Below are 26,303 nucleotides of genomic sequence, written 5' to 3' on the forward strand. Positions count from 1 at the left end.
TGCCGTGGTAATGTCTATGTAAAGTTATAGATACTTTTGCACATAAATCGGGAAATGTATCTATTATACTATAACACTGTATATTATACAGATAGACGGGAGGGATAGGAGGGGGATGCAGCTGCAGAGTCTTCATATTTCTCCTAATCTCTGAGACTGTATGCTGTGAGAGGGGAGCGGAAGTGAGGAAATATCTGACATATCTCACATGCTGGCATCTTGCTCACTCCATAAACGGGATGGAAGGGGGGTGGAGCTTCAGATTCTCTCAATTTCTCTTTCTCTCTCTCTCTCTCTCTGAGACTGCATGCTGTGGTAGGGGAAAGGAAGTGGAGAGACACCTGACATTTCGCACTCAAACTTCAAGCTGTAAGAGTAGAGCTGATTTGGGGTGAAATTCTAATTTTTTTATCTCATAGGCTTATGCTATTGAATGGGAGAGAAGTGCAAAGACTGTATGCTGTGAGGGGGTAACAGAAGTTAGGAGACATCTCAACATCCATCATTCAAACTTCATGGTGTGAGACACCATGAGAGGAGACCGCTGACAAATATAGTATAATAAATATTAGACATGGGAAGGATAGGAGGAGGATGAAGCTGCAGTTTCTATTTGTCATTCTCTCTGAGACTGTATGCTGTGAGAGGGGAGTGAAAGTGGAGTATCATCTGACATATCTCGCTTCATGCTGGCATCTTGGTCACTCCGTTTTGAGAAATCACCTTTATTCAAAAAAACCCATATTTGATACAAAAAAAATAATAGAGGGAAGGATAGGAGGGGAATGCATCTTCATTATATTTCTATTTCTTTCTCTCCCTGGGACTGCATGCTGTGGTAGGGGAAAGGAAGTGGAGAGACACCTGAAATCTCTCACTTATGCTTCAAGCTATCGGAGAAGGAACAGAAGTGCAAATACCGCATGGTACAGTAGTAGAGACACATCTGACAGCACTCTCTAACTTCATGATGTGAGAGGGGAACAGCAGTTCAGAGACATCTGACATCTATCATTCAAACTCCACGGTGTGAGAGGCGAGAAGATGACGGAAGATCTCTGACATCGATGTATAATATAAGGAAAAATTAATAGCGGAGGGATAGGAGGGAGATGCAGCTGCAGTTTCTATTTGTCATTCTCTCTGAGACTGTATGCTGTGAGAGGGGAGTGAAAGTGAAGTATCATCTGGTATATCTCACTTCATGCTGGCATCTTGGTCACTCCGTTTTGAGAAATCACCTTTATTCAAAAAAACCTATATTTGATACAAAAAAAATAATAGAGGGAGGGATAGGATGGGATGCATCTTCATTATATTTCTATTTCTTTCTCTCCCTGAGACTGCATGCTGTGGTAGGGGAAAGGAAGTGGCGAGACACCTGAAATCTCTCACTCATGCTTCAAGCTGTGAGAGGAGATTTGGGGAGACATACACATGATTTTATCTCATAGGTTTATGTTATCGGAGAAGGAACAGAAGTGCAAATACCGCATGCTACTGAAGTAGAGATACATCTGACAGCACTCTCTAACTTCATGATGTGAGAGGGGAACTGCAGTTCAGAGACATCTGACATCTATCATTCAAACTCCACTGTGTGAGAGGCGAGAAGATGACGGAAGATCTCTGACATCGATGTATAATATAAGGAATAATTAATAGCGGAGGGATAGGAGGGAGATGCAGCTGCAGTTTCTCTTTTTGTTAAACTTCATGCAGCGAGGATGTAGCCAAAGAAGATAGAAATTTGGTATCTCCAACCTAGAGAGGAAGGCAGACTCCGTGCTGTGAGAGGGTAACAAAGTAGTGAGACATCTGACATATTTCACCTAGAGAGGTGAGCAGAGGATCGGAGACTCTACTTTGGTTTCTATTTGTAGAAGTTTTTCTATCTTTTCACAAAAAAAAAGAAATCCATCTAGGGAAATACCACAGGAAAGGGCACATGAGGGGGGGGGGGGGGTACAGCTGCATTTTGGTTGTGGATCTTGGCTGCGAGGGCGGAGCTGAGAAACCAAGACCTCTGACAACTGTATCTGTTTCTGCATAATGCTAGGGGGGAAGAAGAAACATTGATACATCTAATTGACTCAACATTCCGAAGAGAACCTGCCCACCCATCAACCAGCGTGATGGAAAAGGAGTTGAGTTTACATGAGAAAAGGGCAAACATTGGGGATGTTGGTGAGCCCCCAAATCTGCCCGACTCTCCATGTAACTGCTCATGACCAGTAGAAGCCAATAGATGCCCAGGTCTTTAATTGACTTACAAGATCAGCCTTCAGTTTTCCTCCACGATCGTGGATTCAGTCTAGAAGGATCTTTGCTACTTCAAATGATTTGTTTGTTTCTCTGTTTATTTCTCTTACTAGCGAGTTTTATTTTCTTCTTTGTGAACATCTACAATATCTGAGGATCCTATCGGGTCTACAGATGAGGCCCAAATCAAATGAATAATGAATTTCCTAAATTATGGACTTTTGGGACTCAGGCTAGGGACAAAACTCCAGGCTAGGGACAAGTTTTAGGACTGAGATCATGGCTGAGGAGCTCGGAGCAGGAGGTGTCAGTCTCGCCAGAGTCCTCCCACTGAGCCTCTGTCCAGGGTCCTGAAATTGAAATGATATGTGAACATTTAAATGATATTGAAACTCCTACGATGAGGAAGGTTTTAGGAGCAGCCGTACATTGATAGAAGTATGAGGTCTCTATATTGAACATATCGGAGGATTTCCTAGAGGCGGAGACAAAAATTGCAAATTGAAAAATAAAGAAACTTGATACTTGTTATCTGCAGGGCATGAACAAAACAATGGATTGTTATGTAGGGGGTATTATCCTCACCCACTCATATTTATAGTGGATCTACCATCATTTCTTTCTCTTCTTATTGACGTAATATTCCCCTTTGATATTGTCCAGACGTGATATTTCTAATATTTACAACATTCTTTTTTTTTCAATATCAATTCTATTGAGTTATGAATGTATTGAGTTATGAATGTAATATACGTATTCACTTCTGGACATCATTGCCCATGTATTTACATTCATGGAACTTTTAGATTCTTCATAAATTTTTTTTAAACTCTGATTTTTTTTGTTTTTGGCTACAAATGTTGTCGGAATTGTTTTGCTGCGCGCTAAGGTCCTGCCTCTCTCCTGCCTCTCTCCTGCCTCTCTCCGCCTGTGCTTAAATCACTGGTGTTCTACGATCAGTTAGCCGGCCCGTTACATCATTCGCTTTTGTAAGGTTACCACGTTACCTATATACTGTATCGGTTCACATGGTTTTACCTTTGGGGACCAGGTGACTCCGTTAACCATGTGACTTTCTCCATTATTGGGGGATGTGTGGTGGTTCCGAAGGTCATCTGGTTTCCTCATTGACCAGTCATGCTTTTTGTGGGCCGGCATTAGACTGGTGCATTTGGAGTTTTGACCCCTTCATAGGATGAGCATCGTAGGGGTGTGACTTCAGGGTAAGTATTTTGATCTTTTCGGGTGTTTTTTGTTTTGCACAGCTGATTTTTATCTTGCACTTGTATATGTGAAATGATTGTATTATGCACATGCCACAAAAGCGCTGGATTTGTTGACTGATGTCTTTTATGCTTAAAATATACCAATCGAAGGATTTCATTTTAGCCTGGAGACAAGAGAGCTGGATCTTTCAATCTGTTTTTCTGACCATTTACCCAAGCGATCGATATGATCCATGTTCCAAGCTTTAATACTCAAGTTAATACTCAATACTCAGCTGGTAGGTGTTTTTTCCCACTCTTCCTGAAATTTTGAGCTGGCCAGGACCAGGACTTTCCGCAGCCTATAGAAGGTTGAATGAGAAAGTCATCACTCTCTCTAGGTCCATGGCCGGTCTTTCCTGATGCCCGTCTTTCTCTACATTCGGTGAACTCTGACCCGGACACTCATTGGCCTTTTGACTCATCATGTACTTTGACATTCAGTCTTGGAGATGGAGACCTAAGAGACTCAGACACAAATTTGTAGGACACTCTGTTTACTTTTGCTTTGGATTCTATAGAATCTGACCTGAAACTAGATTTTACTGTATTTTAAATCCTGAGTTCTATGACCTTTGAGGGTTCAGCTGTCACCTCTGTATCTGAATTCTTGGCACACATCACAAGATGTAATGTTAATTAGACCAATCACTATCATCTGACATAATTGGACGCCGTCAATTACTCCCAACTTACTACGGTATCTAGGAGACATTAATTGCATCTGCCGGAGCCGGAATGTGGAGGGGCTACCGGCTGGGTGTGACTCCTAGACTGTCCACTAGGGAACCATCATGTGTGAAGGAATCATGGAGATGGATCAGCAGATATTCGGATTAGTGGATTTCAGGTCTTCCAGTAGAAAACACAGAGACCCTTGATAGTCAATGGGGCGGGGCATCGGGTAGTAACTCAGTATTCACTACCTTCATCATTGTGCATCATAGATACAGAACTGTGACAACAAAACTAGACAGGACATGGACATCGTCATCCATAGGGAGTCCAAATGTAAAGATGGGTCGGTGATACTGATCCAGAGCACAGCAGTGTGAGGAAACGTCATCAGTACAATCTTGGAATATAAATCCATACACCACAGTCCTGCTGCTGATAACACACACACAAAGGTCTGATTACACATCCCTCCAGGGACAATACATAACACTGGCTGCAGAGAGCACAGAGCACAGCAGTGTGAGGTCTGATTACACATCTCTCCAGGGACATTACATAACACTGGCTGCAGAGAGCACAGAGCACAGCAGTGTGAGGTCTGATTACACATCCCTCCAGGGACAATACATAACACTGGCTGCAGAGAGCACAGAGCACAGCAGTGTGAGGTCTGATTACACATCTCTCCAGGGCCAGTACATAACACTGGCTGCAGAGAGCACAGAGCACAGCAGTGTGAGATCTGATTACACATCTCTCCAGGGACAATACATAACACTGGCTGCAGAGAGCACAGAGCACAGCAGTGTGAGGTCTGATTACACATCTCTCCAGGGCCAGTACATAACACTGGCTGCAGAGAGCACAGAGCACAGCAGTGTGAGGTCTGATTACACATCTCTCCAGGGACAATACATAACACTGGCTGCAGAGAGCACAGAGCACAGCAGTGTGAGGTCTGATTACACATCTCTCCAGGGCCAGTACATAACACTGGCTGCAGAGAGCACAGAGCACAGCAGTGTGAGGTCTGATTACACATCTCTCCAGGGACAATACATAACACTGGCTGCAGAGAGCACACAGCACAGCAGTGTGAGGTCTGATTTCACATCTCTCCAGGGACAATACCTAACACTGGCTGCAGAGAGCACAGAGCACAGCGGTGTGAGGTCTGATTACACATCCCTCCAGGGACAATACATAACACTGGTTGCACAGAGCACAGCAGTGTGAGGTCTGATTACACATCTCTCCAGGGACAATACATAACACTGGCTGCACAGAGCACAGAGCACAGCAGTGTGAGGTCTGATTACACATCTCTCCAGGGACAATACATAATACTGGCTGCACAGAGCACAGAGCACAGCAGTGTGAGGTCTGATTACACATCTCTCCAGGCACAATACATAACACTGGCTGCAGAGAGCACAGAGCACAGCAGTGTGAGGTCTGATTACACATCTCTCCAGGGACAATACATAACACTGGCTGCACAGAGCACAGCAGTGTGAGGTCTGATTACACATCTCTCCAGGGACAATACATAACACTGGCTGCAGAGAGCACAGAGCACAGCGGTGTGAGGTCTGATTACACATCCCTCCAGGGACAATACATAACACTAGTTGCACAGAGCACAGAGCACAGCAGTGTGAGGTCTGATTACACATCTCTCCAGGGAAAATACATAACACTGGCTGCACAGAGCACAGAGCACAGCAGTGTGAGGTCTGATTACACATCTCTGCAGGGACAATACATAACACTGACTGCAGAGAGCACAGAGCACAGCAGTGTGAGGTATGATTACACATCTCTCCAGGGACAATACATAACGCTGGCTGCAGAGAGCACAGAGCACAGCAGTGTGAGGTCTGATTACACATCTCTCCAGGGACAATACATAACACTGGCTGCAGAGAGCACAGCAGTGTGAGGTCTGATTACACATCTCTCCAGGGACAATACATAACACTGGCTGCAGAGAGCACAGAGCACAGCAGTGTGAGGTCTGATTACACATCTCTCCAGGGACAATACATAACACTGGCTGCAGAGAGCACAGCAGTGTGAGGTCTGATTACACATCTCTCCAGGGACAATACATAACACTGGCTGCAGAGAGCACAGCAGTGTAAGGTCTGATTACACATCTCTCCAGGGACAATACATAACACTGGCTGCAGAGAGCACAGCAGTGTGAGGTCTGATTACACATCTCTCCAGGGACAATACATAACACTGGCTGCAGAGAGCACAGAGCACAGCAGTGTGAGGTCTGATTACACATCTCTCCAGGGACAATAGATAACACTGGCTGCAGAGAGCACAGAGCACAGCAGTGTGAGGTCTGACTACACATCTCTCCAGGGACAGTACATAACACTGGCTGCAGAGAGCACAGAGCACAGCAGTGTGAGGTCTGATTACACATCTCTCCAGGGACAATACATAACACTGGCTGCAGAGAGCACAGAGCACAGCAGTGTAAGGTCTGATTACACATCTCTCCAGGGACAATACATAACACTGGCTGCAGAGAGCACAGCAGTGTGAGGTCTGATTACACATCTCTCCAGGGACAATACATAACACTGGCTGCAGAGAGCACAGAGCACAGCAGTGTGAGGTCTGATTACACATCTCTCCAGGGACAATACATAACACTGGCTGCAGAGAGCACAGCAGTGTAAGGTCTGATTACACATCTCTCCAGGGACAATACATAACACTGGCTGCAGAGAGCACAGCAGTGTGAGGTCTGATTACACATCTCTCCAGGGACAATACATAACACTGGCTGCAGAGAGCACAGAGCACAGCAGTGTGAGGTCTGATTACACATCTCTCCAGGGACAATAGATAACACTGGCTGCAGAGAGCACAGAGCACAGCAGTGTGAGGTCTGACTACACATCTCTCCAGGGACAGTACATAACACTGGCTGCAGAGAGCACAGAGCACAGCAGTGTGAGGTCTGATTACACATCTCTCCAGGGACAATACATAACACTGGCTGCACAGAGCACAGAGCGCAGCAGTGTGAGGAAACATCACTAGTACAATCCTGGGATCCTGGAATATAAATGTGTATTTCACAGTCCTTCTGCAGCCTGTAGGATCACACCTGCTGACAGGTTCCCTTTCAATGCTCAGGGTACAGTATAATCCGGGGTGATTGCTGTTACATGTGAATATACATTCCGGCTATTTGTTGACAATGTAACTTTTTTCCTCCTTTCTTTCAGCCGTGCGCCATTCACCAGCCCCATCTCCATTTATTCCCTAATTACCCGCCTCTAATTCCCTCCGTCGCTCCTCCGCACTCCTCTCTGGCCGTCGCTGTAATATGTGAAGTGCTCGCTCTTTGTGCTGAGACCATTTTGTTTAACCCTTTGCCTTTCTTTCTTCCATTATTCCTTTGTGTGGGTACGATGCCACATGATCGGATCACGTCTCCTTCTCCAGACGTTTCTGCAGACATCAGGGATTGGCTCCGGCCTGGATTTCTATTATCGCCGTTATATAACGGGAGCCGCACATTATATAATATGGAGGTGACTTTGTGGCAGTAGCTGCTATCTACCTCATCTGCTGAATAAGCCCCGTCTGTGTCTCTGATGCTGCGACACTGCAAGTCCTCTTGATCCTACGTCTGTTTTGATAAGAAAATTTGTCCTTAAAGGGAACCTGTCACCTGCCACCACTAAACTACTTTCCTTCTCAGGTCCGGTATGAAACATGTTTTCTAAGTTCCCTCTTTTATGTGAATTCTCCCCTATTTACCTTTAAAAGTTTTCCTAAAAGTCGAGCAAATCTGACTCTTGTCATCCCATTTTCACATGAGATGAGTCAAGTTTAGAGGCTGCAGTAGCCAATACCTCAAGACTTCAACAATAGAGCGCAGTTAAGAGGGACTTGCCTCGCCCCGTTTTATTAATCATGGGGGGTTCCTGCAGTCAGATTGAAATTTTTTCCCCATGAAAATCTGAAAACCTCTGAAATCAGTCTGATTTCCAGACGAGGAATACATGATTTTTGCTAAATTGTATCATAAATTTCCTCCCTTATAGACCCCTATGTGGGCAGCTGCACAGTTGTGGCCCCGTGTGGGGTGTCTATGGTCCCCGGTGATTTTGGTTACTTTACGTTGTACGTTTTATGTATTCAGAATTAATAACTACAACTGTTTCGCAAAACTTGATGAACCCCGGAGCCTCAGGGGACCAAGAGACGAGGCCGAGTGTTACTAATAGACAATGTACAGTATATCTGATGCGTTATGCTTTATACCTCTGTACAGATATAAAAAGAAATAAATATCAAAATTAAATTAAGCCGCTTACTGTATAATAAGACGGGTTCAGCTGCTTGTGTATCGCACGACGTGATATAATACAAATCAGCACCGTGAGGCCTAATACTCGTAACCATAGATGCGTCACATACAATAACAAGGTATTAAATATCAATAATTACATGTATATAAATAACAAAAATAAGATATGAAGACGTCTTACATTTCACTCCACAAAATCTCCGTTTTTCCTTAAAGGGGTTGTCCACGTTACCTCATGTGTTTCCTGTACTGTGGTGTAAGTATGGGGGACAGGATATTACATAATGGGGCTCATTTACTAAGGGGTCCGGCGCATCGGCGCAGGCTTTCACGCGTCAGAAATCGGGGGGCGTGGCCGTCGGACAACCCGATGGATTCGGAAAAAACACGGAATTTAAATAATAATTTGTGTCGCGAGATCAGCACTTACAAGCACCAGGAAGAAGAAGGTGAACTCGGGCGGACCTCGGCGCAGAAGCGACACATGCAGGATATCGGGCACACGATCTTAGTGATCCCGGCAGACCCGAATCCTCACCAGATAACACGCCGCTGGATCGCGACTGGACCGGGTAAGTAAATGTGCCCCAATGTGATTTCTATCTGAACAATCGCCCTGCCAGGACCTTAACTCATGGATACTGTCATAATGTGCTGGCAGGTCCTGGTGATTTGTAGCACTGGCGGTGGTCCTGGTCCTGGTGATTTGTAGCACTAGCAGTGGTCCTGGTGATTTGTAGCACTGGCGGTGGTCCTGGTCCTGGTGATTTGTAGCACTGGCGGTGGTCCTGGTCCTGGTGATTTGTAACACTAGCGGTGGTCCTGGTCCTGGTGATTTGTAGCACTGGCGGTGGTCCTGGTCCTGGTGATTTGTAGCACTGGCAGGTCATGTCTGCTGGGTTACCTGGCGTCTTTCCTTCCCCTGTGCTCTCCTGCAGCACTCCACTGGGTCCCAAAGTTTTTCATGCAAAAGTGTTTGACACTTTCCGCACCGTCCAAACACCACGAGTAAGACACTTGTCTAATTACACATGTCTAGAGCATTTGATGTATGCTGACATTGTCCTGCGGATACATTGTCCTGCGGATACATTGTCCTGAGGACAATGCTTACGGCTTGAATAGCAGCATGAGGTCCGCAGCTATTGGTCTTTACTCCTGCTGTGACTCCTCTTATTTGTATCATTTTATGAAATAAACATGCATGAATTTCATGTTGGTATTGTTTTTTTTACCTTTGCCTGTCCTGACCTAAAATTGCCCTGACCTTCGCCTGCACTGACCTCATCCTGCTCTGACCTCGTCTTCCTCTGACCCTAACCTGCCCATTCATCTGCCTGCCCTGACCTTAGCCTGCCCTGACCTCATCCTGCCTTGACTTCAGACTGCCCTGACCTCATCCTGCTCTGACCTTGTCCTCCTCTGACCCTTCCCTGCCTATTCCTTGGCCTGCCATGACCTTAGCCTGCAATGACTTCAACCTGCTATGACCTCTGCCCTGCCTGCCCTGTCTTCAGCCTGCTCCAACCTTGTCCTCCTCTGACCTTGTCTGCCCTCCTCTGACCTTGCCTGCCCTGTCTTCAGCCTGCCCCTTCCTTGACCTGCCCTAACTTTAGCCTTACCTGACTTCAGCTTGCTTTGACCTCTGCCTGCCCTGAACTTGGCTTTCCCGTACTTCCGCTTGCTCTGACCTTGGCCTTCCCTGACCTCATCCTGCTCTGAGCCTTCCCTGAGCTTAGCCTGCCCGGAGCTCAGTGTGCCCTGACTTTGGCATGTCTCAACCTAAGCCTTCCCTGACCTTAGCTTGTCTTTGACCACTCTCTGCCTTTTCCCTGTTGCCTTACACTGACTTACCTACCAACTGTCACCAGTATCAGGCCTTGTGATCCATCAATCAGACACCCCACAAATATAAATGACTTAACCTGACAATAGTTTAGTCCCAGAGACCCCCTTTAAGGATCTTCATTTGTGCCACTGTTTCTATGAGACACTTTTCTCCATTTATCTCGTATTCTGTGGCTTTTTCCACATTAAACCTGAATTCATTGCAGGACGTTAATTACAGCTCCAGCTCCGATACAGAATCGCTGTTTACACGCCCGCCTCTGAATAGCCGCCATTCATCCGGGTGACAATATTTAGCAGCATATGTTCTCATACAGAAATCTTACAAAACCCTATTTTCTGAAAAAAAAAAATTGTAATTAGTCCTTGAGGAACAATCTTATTTAATACCGTGGTGTTTATGGCTCGGCGGCCGCCTCCGGTGCCTCGCACTCCATTATTATGCCCATTGTAAGAATAAATCCCCAGGAAAAGGTTTTGTGTCTTTTGTGCTTTTTGTACATAATTACATGATGGTTTAGATTATTGTTTTAAAATTAGAGTAAGTGTTAGAGCGGGAGGAAACATATAACACTTATAAATATTTGCCAAATATTATATGTTAAGGAATCTGCGGGGAATTAAAGAGGGGTGTGATTTATAGGACGGGTCTATTGTGCCGAGGCGAGTACTGCTGGGCGCTAATGTGTATTGTATTGTACAGGCTCCTTAAGGCTCCGGGGCCAGGGTATGGTCACGACCTCTGCCCCCCCCCCTTGAATTGCTCCATGTAACGCACATAATGATACATAGAATTTGTGACTCCCAGTGGTGGCCCTGGTGGTCAGTGACTGTCACTGTTTCTTCCTTCCACCATTGGGGATGAATCTTGCTTGATGTTATAGGACTCATATGAGTGCTTGATCCTTGGGGATTGGTCTCCTTGAACACCCAAAGATTATGGGAATGGGGACCCAAAGTCCCCCGATGTGTGCCCCATGACGAAGGGAGCGGCGGTGTCCATTCCCAACCTAGACTCTATTGACAGTTATGGAAAGTGATGGCTGAGGCCAGACTCCCAATGATCAGAGACAAATCCCCTATTGTGTGTGAATACCAGTACCAGATTTATTGGTACCACTTGCCCCTTTACATAAGCCATTGCCCATCTAAGACCAGAATTGAAATGACTAATAAAGTCTGCAGAACATAGAAACTCTCCCTTATTTGGTGTCTGATCAGTTGGGTCCAACCTAAAGGACTCCACTATTGGCAGTGTTGGACTGGCCCACCAGAGAACCAGGCGATTGTCCGGTGCGCCCAGGCTCTAATTCTGGGCTAATACTGGACATTAGAGATGTAGCAGAAGCAAACTTAATTTGGAGGTTAGTAGGATCTATTCCCTAGTGAAGGATGAAGGCTGGTCCAACCTAGAGGACTCCACTATTGGCAGTGTTGGACTTGCCCTCCAGAGAACCAGATGATTGTCTGGTGGGCCCACGCTCCAATTCTGGACTAGTACTGGACACCAGAGATATAGCAGAAGCAAACTTAATTTGGAGGTTAGTAGGGTCTATGCCCTAGTGAATGATGGAGTTGGGCCAAGTGGTGGACTTAAGGAACCCCAGTCTGATACTGATCATTTGGGTGGGGTTCAACTACTGGTGAACCACACCCCAGGGGTAAAGGAGTCTTCCGTAGTCTGTTATTAGAAACTGATTAGTCTGTTATTAGAAACCAGGTGATCCTGGTCTATATTAGGACCTTGGGAAGTACATTGTGAAAGAGCTCCCAGATAACATTGGCTACATGTTCTAAGATTCTCCTAATGTAAAATAAGAATCAACTTCACATTTTACAGTTTACATTATCTTCTCACCACAAATCCCCCAAATCCAGAGAATTGTCACTTCTTAATTAACATGATCAACGGAAAGCAAATAAATCACCTTGTGAAAATATCACCTTGGCTTTCCTGCAGCTCCGACACAAATGATTGCAATTAAATTCTATCCAACTTACAATAGAAGACAATTAAAGCGGAATTATAGAAATTTATCATGTAAACTTCACCCTCCAAAAAACCCTATGGGCGAACCCAAACTGCAATGTCCCCAAACCCAGACTTCAGCTTTGCCGGGGGCATTTAAAGGGTTAACACATGCAATCGGATGTTAGCAGTTGCTTTGGGCTCAGTTCAGATACCCAGACCAAACATTTTTTCAAGGTTCGCCCGAACCCAAACGCGTTTAGTTCTGCTCATCCCTATTTAGGAAGAATAACTATACGTCCCCCAAAAAAGACCCAAAGGAACTCAATTGGCCATGGCACTGCCTGTGATGTACAGCACAAAAATTCCCAATTAACCAGAAGTAAAAGCCAATAAGGAGGGATGTTCTAGCATTTAGGATTAACAAGGGCTCCTCCTGGGCGGGAACTGGGTGTGGCCTAAAGCTCCTTAGATTATACTGTACATACAAATATTGCTAGAATTGACCAGAAAATCGATTTTAATAAATGAAAAAAATCTATTTAATTTAAAATTTCCTCTTTAATTAAGATGAAAGCAGCAGATTTTTTGCCGGACCTTTCCCTTTCCTCTTAGATCTATAGAATATTTGGAGGAATAAAAGCGACATTTTGTATCAGAATCCGTCTGCACTTAATACTCATTAACTTAATTCCACGCTTGTTAATGGCTGTGATTAGACAGAACCTCTTCCCGCAGTAATGCACTTATTAATAACATGTTTTTGGGATCCGGGGGTTGTTACCTCTCCACAGAATTGGTTTTCAGCTTTGTAGAAGGAATGCGAGAACCTTTTTAATAGTCGGCCCAATTATGTTTCCTTAGCACCAAATAAAGGACAAACATTCCAAGTTTTATTATAATGAAGTAGAAACACGTCTCCGGTAAGACCCGGCGAGCCGCTGCTGAGCTCTGGGGCGCCGTATGACGCCACGAGCTCAACAACCAAAACATCATTACTGTGCATCGTCCTGGGGTCACGGAATCAAAGAGTAAACAAGTTTCACTGCTAAATGCGGGATTTATGGAGAATTTCCTCTGTATCTTCTGCTTCCTACAAATAGATCCCCCAATCCTGGGAAATAAATCCTAAACAGGGGGACATTACATAGAGAAAGGTCTAATGGTGGATGTGACTCTTACTGATGCTGAAAATGAGGTATTATTTTAAAATAAATAGAAAAAATTCAAAAATTCAAAAATGTCACTTATTACAGGGCCACCTATAGGTGCCCACCAGAGCCCTGCACAAGGAGGATGAACTTGGCTGCTATGGACCCGGGATGTGTCTGTGCAGTAAAGGGTCAGAGTTTAGGTGTGAAAGTGCAGAAAGATGACTGAGGACCAAAATACAGTCAAATTGTAAAATTAGATGTAAGAAACCCCAGTCGGAATATCAGAGACATCACAGTGGTTACAAGAGCAAAGCTCAGGGAATGTAGAAGCTTAACATTTCCTACTGTGAAAGTGTTGTTTTCTGTGTCCAAATTGCTGAGAAATTAGCATTGTTATGCATATGCAAATATATTGCATATTGGTACCCCATGGGCGTGGCTATGAGCACCAGTGCGCCCTCTGCTGGTCAGTGGGTGGTGTGCTCGATAAAGGTCCCATAGAGTTGGGCTGCCAAAGTGACTTTACAGCATCAAAAGCTGCATTCTACCCAACCAAACCTTATTGCACCAGTCACTTAGTATTGGCATTTCCTTGCCCCCTTGGTGGCTTCATGGCTTCCGACTAACCTTGGAAGTAAGAGTAAAGGAAGCTTTTCATTATAGTATTGACACCACACAAAGTTGATACCTAACACCCAAAGTCAGACCCAAATCAATTGTTACTGACCTCCAGATTCGGTTGTCTGGAGTACATTATCAGTTTACAGATCTGGATCATCTGGTTCCTTACTCCGTTATGACAACCTGGGTCCTTAACAGCTAAGTACATCCTACCTCTGCAGTATATGTGGTGCAAACTTTAGCCTTAGACATCAGAGGGGTTGTTGCTGCTGTTAGGGAATGGACAAAGATAGAAACAGACACAGATAGTGAGCCCTAAAACTAGACAACCTCAACTGTAACCCCTACCTAATTTTCCATTCTACCCTAAACGGTAGGTGACAACTTGTTGAAGTTCCCTTCCTGCACCAAATAAAAATAGGACAAAACAAACACAGAAGAATAGTACAAATACAGGTGAAAACCAAGAGGACAATGTAGTACAGAATAAAGAGATAAATGGATGTCCAGAACATAAGCAAAAGGTCAAAAGAAAAGCATGCGTGGATCATGATGGGAGACAACATATAATGGAGAAGCTGCTCCTCCTCTTTTTTACACTCCACTCCTCGTTGGGACATAAAAAACTGCATCTGAAAAGCTGAACATGTGAATGAACTCATTGGAAGTGCCGAGAACTCAACAGACAAACCTCTAATGAGATATCAGGGTCCCAGGCGGTAAGTGATTGGAGAAGTCATCTGTCCATCATATCTAGCTTAACCATCTGTAGCCCAGAATAAAGTCAACAGGAAGCAGGCGGGAGTGTTGGAAATGAATTAAGACAGCCAGGAGTGGAATAAGGATGTGTTCAGACTAGTAAGAGACAGAATGCAAACTAAGTACACGATCACAGTCAGCAGCACATCCTTTGCTGATCTTTATGGACAAAGCAGGATGCTGTATCCCTAACACTGAAGTAGCGGATGTCTTATTATAGGTAGAATTTTTGAGATTGTGGACTTTAGTTCTGATGAGGGATCTGCTTGGCATAAATTAGGGAGTTGCATGCCTAGCAATTCATAACACTCCACTTAATACTGTATCTCATCTGATTGGTTCCTTCCCACGCATCAGCTCACATTCTGCATCTTTGGAGTTGTGGGAATTTTGTGGACTTCTCCATCTGTAATCTGCCAGCCGGACGCCATGTTATGACTTACAGCAATGAGACCTACAGACGCGATAGTCTGCAGCCAGAGTCCCTCCTTCTGACTATAATCAGGGAGAGCAGAAATGCCAAATGTGAACATCTCGAGGTCACGACGGGATAAATATATCTCCACATCAGATGTTACTTTCTGTAATTATAATTACGGACAATTCTCCTGGTCCTCGCGTCTCCTTGGCGTCTGTATCTCATGGGGTCAGGCGAGCGAGATAAACAACATATGTGCAGATGGATGGAAGCGCGTCCGTGCCTCATTAACCCTCGCCGGTCACAGGCAGATAATTGGAGAGTGACCATCAGTTGCGGTGATGTCAGAAGACGCACGCGTCGCCGGTGCACAGACATATGGAGGAAGTCGTAGGGAACCCGTCGGATTTTTACATTTGTTAAACTTAACAAAAGTTACAAAGTTGCACTTTGCAACATGTAACTCCGAGGCGATGTCTTAGCGCTCTTCTTATCGGTTTTGGACTTTCACTACCTGTTTGAGGGGGTCTCTTGACAATGGCCTCATCACAAAGTGATCCAGCCGTCACCGTGGGCGGCCATCTTTGGGGGTCTTCTTGGCGTCTGTCACAATTCTATGTTTTTGTTGATGCGAGTTATTACGAATGTCCTCCGTTAAGCCGATGTAAATTCATAATCCTACGTGATTCCCATTAGTGTTTTCCGAGTTCTAATGAGATCCTTACCCTAAACCGGTAATGTGGCGGCATTATCTCGCCGGCATTGTGCGCAGATAATGAGCCGTAGAGCGCGGCATCATTATTATAGCCGCTATATCATCTTCTTATCATCATCCAATTTCCAGGTTATTTTCTGCCACTTCTCTATTGAACTCCTATATGACATCATAAATATTTCCCGGAATCCGGAGGAATACATGTTTTTTATGAGCGAGATAAAAAATAAAAAGCTTCATTAAAAAAAAAACCTCCCAGGTTGTGGAGATGACAGACGCTTCTAGGCGAGAAGCTAATGCACTGCGACTCCGGGGGAATAATGTGATGGTAACCTGCGCCATTGTTACATAGGTTCCAGTAAGTGCGCGCGTGTCTGGGGGCGGCAAAAGGAAAACAGGAATTTTTTATCTTAGGTAAAATGGAACCTGTCAGCAGGTGTGACCAGACTGCAGCCAGTGCTATGTATTGTCCCTGGAGAGATGTGTAATCAGACCTCTGTGTATATTATTAGTAGCAGCAGGACTGTGAAATATTGATTTGTGTTTCAGGATTGTATCTTCTCCAAGTGCACTATGGGTGTGTCCTCACGCTGCTGTGCTCTGTGCTCTCTGCAGCCAGTGCTATGTATTGTCCCTGGAGAGATGTGTAATCAGACCTCTGTGTATATTATTAGTAGCAGCAGGACTGTGAAATATTGATTTGTGTTTCAGGATTGTATCTTCTCCAAGTGCACTGTGGGTGTGTCCTCACACTGCTGTGCCTGTCAATCATTTCTTTGAGCTGCTAGTCTAAGACTAAAGAGAAATGACCTCCAAATTTGTGCCCATTTCTGATTTATTTGGTATATTGTTCCCTTCAAAAGACTCAGTTATCTTTCTAGTTAACATCCCCCCTCCCCACTAGCAATCTACTCTCATGGTTGCAGTAATTTATTTTTACTGCAGCACCCCCTGTGGACAAATGGAGCATTACATGTTTCCCATTGGAAACAATGGCAGTCTGAATAAAGTATGGACAAGCTGGGTCCTCCAGGGAAAGATGCACCCCATGTAAAGGAATATGCTAATATTTGGTCACTTTATGGGTGGGGTGACCATGTCACAAGTATCATTTTTGTGTAGCACCCCCAGAGGAGTATTATCTGGCACCGAGTGGAAACAATGGGGCAGATTTACTTACCCGGTCCATTCGTGATCCAGCGGCGCCTTCTCTGTGAAGGATTCGGGCCTTCCGGCGATTCACTAATGTAGTTCCGCCGATGTCCACGAGGTGTCGCCGTCCTACCCTGGGTGCAGGTAAGCGCATGTCAAGGGACACATTGGGGCAGATTTACTTACCCGGTCCGTTCCCGATCCAGCGGCGCGTTCTCTGCACTGGATTCGGGTCTGGCCGGGATTCATCAAGGCAGTTCCTCCGACGTCCACTAGGTGGCGCTGCTGCGCCGAAGTTCCCTGAAATGCACTGAAGTTCACGATCCTATCCTGGATGAAGGTGAGTGCAAGCTCCGCGACACAATTTCCTTTTTTAAATGCGGCGGTTTTTCCGAATCCGTCGGGTTTTCGTTCGGCCACACCCCCCGATTTCCGTCACGTGCATGTCAGTGCCAATGCGTCACAATCCGATCGCGTTCCCCAAAATCCCGGGGCAATTCAGGGAAAATCTGCGCAAAACGGTAAAATTCGGTTACCTTAAGGTTAAAACACGATTCGGGCCCTTAGTAAATGACCCCCAATGGGCGTCTGTATGGCCAATAGAGAAGCCGAGTCCTCCAGAGAATATTCTTATAGACTATTAAAAAGTTAAATTTCTAAATCCCACAATCCCTTTCAGCAGTACAATACTTTACCCCTAGAGGAATCTCATTTACATCACAGCAGCGTTAAAATTATGTTAATTTCAGCTTTTTCAGCCAAATTGCAATTGGCATCTTTTGTTTTTTGCGCGTTTGGTGTCTGCGCGGCGGCGGTGGCGCTCGCTGAGTGATGGAGGCTTGAGCGTGACTGATCATCCGGTATTTCTCATGGAAATGAGAATGTAATGAAGCCAAGTTGTTGGGCAACTACTGAAACAAATCATATTTATTGGTTAATTAACTGTGTTTGTGGTGTGTGTGCGCCGCGCTCAATAATTACATCAGAATATATTGGTTCTTGGATTCAAGGTGCGACAGTGTCCGTAATGAGTTCTGCAACGAGCGCGTTTTATGGCGGCTGAAAGCGGCGAAGAGATTGACAAGTTTAATGATCAGACAAATTATGATTCACATATACAATCTGTTTCCACGGGTGGAAAGAGTCTCCCTATTAGTAATTATCTGGAATATAAGTATTGAGCGCAAATCCTCTCGTCCCGTATCAAATTATATGGATTAGTATAAGGACTCGTGTAAAGAAGCGCCAAACTTCATGTAAGTATCAGGTGACACCTATAGAGCGGTGGTAGCAGTACCAACATTTATCACACAAGAAAATCACCTTCACGTTATTCAGCAGTTTTCCCCGCTGCAGCCTCTGGTGCTGGTGGCTGGAGAGCGGCTGCTATGATGTCTCCAGCACACGGCAGAATCTGCGCCATAACTCACGCTCTCTATCACTCAAAATAATCAGAAAGTTGATACAAACTAATATACATAATAACTGACCTACACCTATGGGATTAAAGCACTTGTGGTGAAACAGAAACTTACTGTTAGCTGCAGCAGCTTTTGTTTTTGCCTCTGTCTCTCCTCTCTTGCTCAGAAACATCATCAGGACTATAAAGGACATTATAGAAAAGTATTGACCAGTAAATAAAGATCTTTGGGGGAGATAGAAACTTACTATTAGCTGCAGCGGTCTCTGTTTGTACCTGTGTCTCTTCAGTCTTTCTTAGCTCCCTCTAATTCCCCATCCCCTCTATAGACTTTCTCAATTAGCTTAAAGGGGTTGGCCACTTTGCCTCATGTTTCTTGTAATGTGTGTTGGGGGCAGGATATGAGGTAATTTACCAATATACATCTATTAAATCTTCTGCTCCACCTTCCTGATATGTAAAGTGAAGCCTCCGGTCTTTTAGAGACATTCCTGACCATAAAGTGGCTGCAGATGGAGGGTCATGTGATCTCTATCTGTCCAGGAGCAATCGCCCTGCCAGGACCTTCATCTTATATTCATAAATACCATCATAAGGTCCTGGCAGGGCGATTGCTTGCATCTGGATTTCAGGTTTGGGGACCCGATTCTTGCGGTTGGGGTCCACTGAATCCTAGTTAACAGCCGTTCAAAAAATATCCAGAGCAAAAAACTTTTTGTTGTTTTATTGACGTTTCTTGAGTCTTCCTCATTGGTTTATTACACCATTAACGATCTCCCCGGCTCGGTGCTCGATACGTCCTCGCAGCGTCTAATTTCCGAGCCTGGATAGACGTAGATATTCTGCGGGAACTTTATAACAATTTATTCTTTGTAAGCAGAAACCCGTCTGCCGAGCATTGACTTGTAAGATTGGGTTCCAGGTTTATTGCCTCAGAGACAAATGTTGTTCTATATATCAACGTTCTCCGGTACAGATCTCCGATGGCGCGCCAATGTTAGGTCCTCGCTAATTTACGTGTAATTAACCAATTAATGAAGCATTGCCCAGCAGCCTGCTAAGACGAGGCGAAACTTTGTCTGTCAGCGACCTTCAGAGCCCACGGATAGAACTTCCTCCGTTACTCTGTAGTTTCTGCTGCCAAAATTATCCGACTGCTGCGGGGCCATGAAAAAGGATCCGAAATATAAAAGAGCCAAATATTGCGAAAGAGATGTTAGAGAAGTTAAAGGGATCCTGTTACTGGCACAGTGATAACTCCCTTTAGGTTCAGGTCAGGGGCAAAAACATGCAAAGTGAACTTTGGCATCTGGTGCCCGTGTCTGCGGCTGCTGCACCCGTTGGACCCTGGTGTCTATTCCATTTTGTCCCTATTGTGATACCATTATGGTCCTAGGTTTATAACCTCCTGACCTTAATGTTTTACCCTTGTGACCCTATTCTTTAACCTTGTGACCCTCATGACCTTACGGTCTACAATGTTGTGACCCCATTGTTTATACTCTTAAGCTCATAGTTTAAAACCCTAATGTTTATGGCTTTTTGTCCCTATTGTAATACCCTTGTTGATACCCTAGTGCTCCAAGTGTTTATACCCTCATAACCCTATTCTTTATATCCTTCTGACCGTAGTGTTTATAACTAGTGCTTGTCAGGACTCGGGGTCAGTGAACCCCCTGGATCACCACTGGAGATAGTTCTAGCCGACACCTGGGACCGGAGTCTAAGTGGCACCTGGTCTTCACCAGAGCCGCCGCAAAGCGGGATGGTCTTGCTGCAGCGTGGTGCCACCAGGTCGTTCCACAGGTGCTACTAGCCTGCGATGGAAGCCAAGGTTGCGGTACATCACAGTCCAGGCTCGAGGTCAGGTACAGGCATGGAGTCAGGGCAGGCGGCAGAGATGCAATGTCACAGGTCAGGTGCGAGGTCAAACAACAGGGAACGGGAACAAGGAAGCTTTCTCTAAGGCTAGTGAGCACAAAGATCCAACAGGGAATGATGGGAACAGGTGGCCTTTAAGGAAAACCCAAACGTGGACGGCGCCAATCAGTGGTGCACTGGCCCTTTAAATCTCAGAGTGCCGGCATTCACGCCCTAGTGAGCGGTGATGCACACGAGGCCTAGCCGGGACTGGAGCAGGATTGTGGAGAGGTAAGTGAGGGTCGGGGAGGGGCACGGCTGTTATATACGCTGGAGCGCTGTAAGCTACGTCCGATGACCGGACCGCTATTTAGTGAATTGTTTCCAAGCTTATTGCTATTGTCCAATAAAGCTAGAGAAATACAATGCTGTAACTGGGGGAGGACTAGGGTGCTGCTGACTTTAGTAAGTGCTGCTGGAGGGTTTTATTTGCCCGACAGGTCGTCCTTAAGCTATCTGTGATGGATAGATGCCTCCTCCAAGCACTTTCTGCACCTGGGCTCTTATATGTTGTCTGCACAAATTTCCGTTCTTACTATAGGTCTTCGTTGCAGTCTGCAGTCTAATTTTTCTAGGCTTCTGTATTTTTAGATTAATTGATCTGATTAATTGCCTGTCTTCTAATTACCCATTTGCCTCTTGATTCTGTACTGTATTGTCTTCTTGGTTTGACCCATATTTGTATGACTGTTCTTCTGTGTTTGTTTTGTCCTTTATGCTCCTCCTTGATTTCAATTACAGGGTAGGAAGGGAACATCAACCCGTTGTCACCTACCACTTAGGATATAGTAGGACAGGCAAGTAGGTATGGACAGCTGGGAGAGTCTAGCTTTAGAGTCCAGTGTCCATGTTTGTCCTACCTTTCATCTGTGTCCGTTCCATTCCAGCAGTATTACATAGTGTTTATACTGTACGCCCCTATTCTATACATCCTTCAGACCCTAGTGGTTATGTACACATCATCATAGTATTTATACCTTGTGACCCTAGTGAAGAGGGAGCTTCTCGCGATATAGAGACATGGATGTGCTGAAAGCAGTGCTGTCCGCATAAAAAATGATGTTAGAAAAAAATATCCCAATAAGATGCCACAAAAAAGGAACATCTCCAAAAGAAATGCAAAAAAAAGCCTTAGTAAAATAAATCCATGACATTCGAGAATGATAAAGAAAACCGATCTCTCACTAAATGCCCCAATTCATACCTAGAGCTGCATTATGTGCGAATCTCATGTTGTCAAGGGAACAGAATCCCACGGCTCCTGCACAACACGGATGATAAAAAATAATTTGCCGTCGCCCAATGATCCAAAATTTTCGAAATTGTCAAAATTGCTCAAGTAAAAGCTCAGCAGTTTTGGGTCAATGGTGAAAAGCAGTAACATCTTGTTGTCTCGACAAAGGATCGTTCACTTAAAATAAACCATGAAAGAAATGGCTGCGGAATAAAACGTCTTCTCCTGCTGCCGCCACTCGGGAGCCGGCACCATCATTAAAAAAACTCAGCACTTACTTCAAGTCCTTGACTCAAGCTCCGGGAACTCAAAGTCAACTTGTCGGGAGAAATTGTAGGGATGGAAGGACAATAACATCATTACTTCTGGTCTTCAACCGGCTCAAAAAACTCCCAGCATGCACTGGAGCTGTAGCTTCATAATACCTGGGGGGGCGAGACATTAGAGATCATGCAGAAACACAAAACCACCTGGACTTTGGAAGAGCACAAAGATTTGGTGTGGTCACCCCCTTGGGAGTAAGACCCTGTTTTATTCAAGCTTAGAAATATAAGACCTCCCCTGAAAATAAGACTAGCAGCATTTACAGCTACAGCTTCCCCCGCGCCGTACATTAGTATTAGTAGATCATTTACATACTGCAAGAGGCTGTCACATGAGCAAATAATTCATGCGATAAAATCACCGACTGTTGCGTTGCGAATGGACAAGAAGGGCTCATTGATTCTCATAAAAAATGGCGTCACAAGAAACACAGCAGGAAATTCAGGGTTTGGAGAATTATAATGACATTCCATAAGATGATGATTTGACTGTCTCTGAATATATTTTGCTTTTGTTCATAGATTCTTGATGGAATTCAGAGTTTGGGAAGTTATAAGGATCTTAGAAAAGTTGACATGATGGGGCAAATTTACTTACCCGGTCCTGTTGCGATCCCCAATTCGGACGGTCCGACGAAGATGAAGTCCGGCGCGATTCACGTAGCTCGTGCGCCCAAGTTCCTGCATCCGTCACTTTTTACTGCCGAGGTCCGCCAGAGTTCACCTTCTTCTTCCCGATGCTTGTAAGTGCGGGTCTTGCGACACATTTAGAAATGTTAAATCCCGTGCATAGTCCGAATCCATTGGACCCCGGGCGCCAAAATCCTTTCACGTGCACCAAAATCCCCTGTTATATGCGGTGCAAAAATCGTCAGGAAACCTTATGGAATTCTTGATAGGCCAATTATATTGTTGTTTTTAATGACAAGTCTACAGTGCATTAATAATGTTGATTAAAAAGTGGCGCTTGGTCTGCACTGCACGGGAAGTGTCACCATTTGTTCATTCTGCAGAAATGTGGCGCATGGTCAGTAATAAATGTGGGGCTCGGTCAGTAATAAATGTAGTGCATGGTCAGTAATAAATGTGGTGCTTGGTCAGTAATAAATGTGGTGTTCGGTCAGTAATAAATGTGCTGCACGGTCAGTAATAAATGTGGTGCATGGTCAGTAATAAATGTGCTGCACGGTCAGTAATAAATGTGGTGTTCGGTCAGTAATAAATGTGGTGTTCAGTCAGTAATAAATGTGGCGCACGGTCAGTAATAAATGTGGCGCTCGGTCAGTAATAAATGTGGTGTTTGGTCAGTAATAAATGTGGTGTTCGGTCAGTAATAAATGTGGTGTTTGGTCAGTAATAAATGTGGCGCACGGTCAGTAATAAATGTGGTGTTCGGTCAGTAATAAATGTGGTGTTCGATCAGTAATAAATGTGGTGTTTGGTCAGTAATAAATGTGGCGCACGTCAGTAATAAATGTGGTGTTCGGTCAGTAATAAATGTGGTGTTCGGTCAGTAATAAATGTGGTGTTCAGTTAGTAATAAATGTGGTGCTCGGTCAGTAATAAATGTGGTGTTTGGTCAGTAATAAATGTGGCGCACGGTCAGTAATAAATGTGGCGCTCGGTCAGTAATAAATGTGGTGTTCGGTCAGTAATAAATGTGGTGTTTGGTCAGTAATAAATGTGGCGCACGGTCAGTAATAAATGTGGTGTTCGGTCAGTAATAAATGTGGCGTACGGTCAGTAATAAATGTGCTGCTCGGTCAGTAATAAATGTGGTGTTTGGTCAGTAATAAATGTGGCGCACGGTCAGTAATAAATGAGGTGCACAGTCAGTAATAAATGTGCCTCAAACTCGGACTAAGCAGTTGTCACTTTAGCTGCACATTTTTTCTGTCTTGTCGGACATAGAGCAGCCGCGACACAAAACTGGCACAGACACTATATAAATACATGTGCAAGCAGTTTGCATGTTCTTTTCAGTGGAAAGTCAGAAAGAAAACTGGTGCAAACACAGTGCATTAATAATGTTGATTAAAAAGTGGCGCTTGGTCTGCACTGCATGGGAAGTGTCACCTTTTGATCATTCTGCAGAAATGTGGCGCATGGTCAGCAATAAATGTGGTGCTCGGTCAGTATTAATGTGGCGTATGGTCAGTAATAAATGTGCTGCACGGTCAGTAATAAATGTGATGCTCGGTCAGTAATAAATGTGCTGCCTGGTCAGTAATAAATGTGATGCTCGGTCAGTAATAAATGTGGCGTACGGTCAGTAATAAATGTGCTGCTCGGTCAGTAATAAATGTGATTCTTGGTCAGTAATAAATGTGGTGTTTGGTCAGTAATAAATGTGGTGCTTGGCAGTAATAAATGTGCCGCAAACTCGGACTAAGCAGTAACAGTTGTCACTTTAGCTCCACATTTTTTCTGTCTTGTCAGACACAGAGCAGCCGCAAGACAAAACTGGCACAGACACTATATAAATACATGTACAAGCAGTTCACTTGTTCTTTTCAGTGGAAAGTCAGAAAAAAAACTGGTGCAAACACAGTGCATTAATAATGTTGATTAAAAAGTGGCGCTTGGTCTGCACTGCATGGGAAGTGTCACCTTTTGATCATTCTGCAGAAATGTGGCGCATGGTCAGCAATAAATGTGGTGCTCGGTCAGTATTAATGTGGTGTATGGTCAGTAATAAATGTGCTGCACGGTCAGTAATAAATGTGATGCTCGGTCAGTAATAAATGTGCTGCCTGGTCAGTAATAAATGTGATGCTCGGTCAGTAATAAATGTGGCGTACGGTCAGTAATAAATGTGATGCTCGGTCAGTAATAAATGTGATGCTTGGTCAGTAATAAATGTGGTGTTTGGTCAGTAATAAATGTGGTGCTTGGCAGTAATAAATGTGCCGCAAACTCGGACTAAGCAGTAACAGTTGTCACTTTAGCTCCACATTTTTTCTGTCTTGTCAGACACAGAGCAGCCGCAAGACAAAACTGGCACAGACACTATATAAATACATGTACAAGCAGTTCACTTGTTCTTTTCAGTGGAAAGTCAGAAAGAAAACTGGTGCAAACACTTTAACAAATGCGGGCTAAAATCTTTAGTATTCATGTCGGCCACTTAGGTAGCACCCGCACAACTGTATAGGAGCCGCACAATTTGTGTGTCTATGGCACACAGTGTTTCACCGTACTGTGACCGAGCCGGGAAGCTGCGTGTGAAGAGTAGGACACGTTGCTCTGCTTTCTACGGAGGGGGATGAGTATTGCTCACCCCTCCTCCTCTGCCCGGTTGTGTGATCTCCAGGGGGATGAGTATTGCTCACCCCTCCTCCTCTGCCCGGTTGTGTGATCTCCAGGGGGATGAGTATTGCTCACCCCTCCTCCTCTGCCCGGTTGTGTGGTCTCCAGGGTTATGGCCCCAGCGAGGACACATTCCTGTGCACCATCCCATAGTCTTCAAATGTCATCTCTGAATATCACCACGTAACATCTACATGGAGCTTGTCATTGACCCGTGGTCATGATGGTCCCATATGCGATTTCCACCTACTGGTGTATATTTTTTTGACTGAAACCATACAAATAGGGATAAAATGTTAATATGATGCACTTGTGGCCCCCATAACGCCTGCATCTGGATATCACAAGTTCCTCACTTTATCAGTAACTCGTTTTCTTACCGTAAGAGACGGGAACCGTTCCTGACGTGTTTGGATGTTTCTATCGGGAAGTCTCATTTGCACTCTATTCCATGATCCATTTTCATATTTACTTCTGAGAATTTTCTGTTGTGTTTCACCCAGTGGCATCAATTTCTGGCGAAAGAGCAATCCGTTTCCCTCGTAGCCGCCACTCGCTGCTTAAATTGGTCAACGCGAGCTTAAGAAATGACGGTGCCGGAGCGCGGTGTTGTGAATAATCATACAGTCGGCCAGGAAATTCATTTTTCAATTTGATCATCTTACGTTTTGGACTTGGATAGAGCCGGCATTAGAATGGAGAGTGTGTAATGATACGACCAGTGGCTGGATGAGGTTCCTGACTGGGTGCGAGGACTCGCGCGCGCGGACACGTAATTCCACAGCTGAGATTGTCGGCCGAGGGCTTCTTATACTCACCTGTCATCTCAGGCAGTGATGGAGTTTCTGTCCTCCAAATGGATAGATTTCTCATTTCGGCTTCTCATGGGACGCACTTTGAGCACTAAAGAG

General features: G+C 44.8%; 1 long non-coding RNA gene across 1 annotated transcript in view; it reads right to left on the reverse strand.

Moving 5' to 3' along the window:
- The window catches only part of LOC140105029 (uncharacterized), a 56,549-nt gene extending 40,400 nt beyond the window's left edge, over nucleotides 1-16,149 (reverse strand). Inside the window, exon 1 of the long non-coding RNA XR_011850478.1 lies at nucleotides 15,834-16,149. This is a non-coding gene — a long non-coding RNA (uncharacterized lncRNA). The remainder of the gene's footprint in view (nucleotides 1-15,833) is intronic.
- Nucleotides 16,150-26,303: the final 10,154 nt, after the last annotated feature.

Source organism: Engystomops pustulosus, chromosome 10, assembly GCF_040894005.1.
Source record: "Engystomops pustulosus chromosome 10, aEngPut4.maternal, whole genome shotgun sequence".
Lineage (NCBI taxonomy): Eukaryota > Metazoa > Chordata > Amphibia > Anura > Leptodactylidae > Engystomops > Engystomops pustulosus.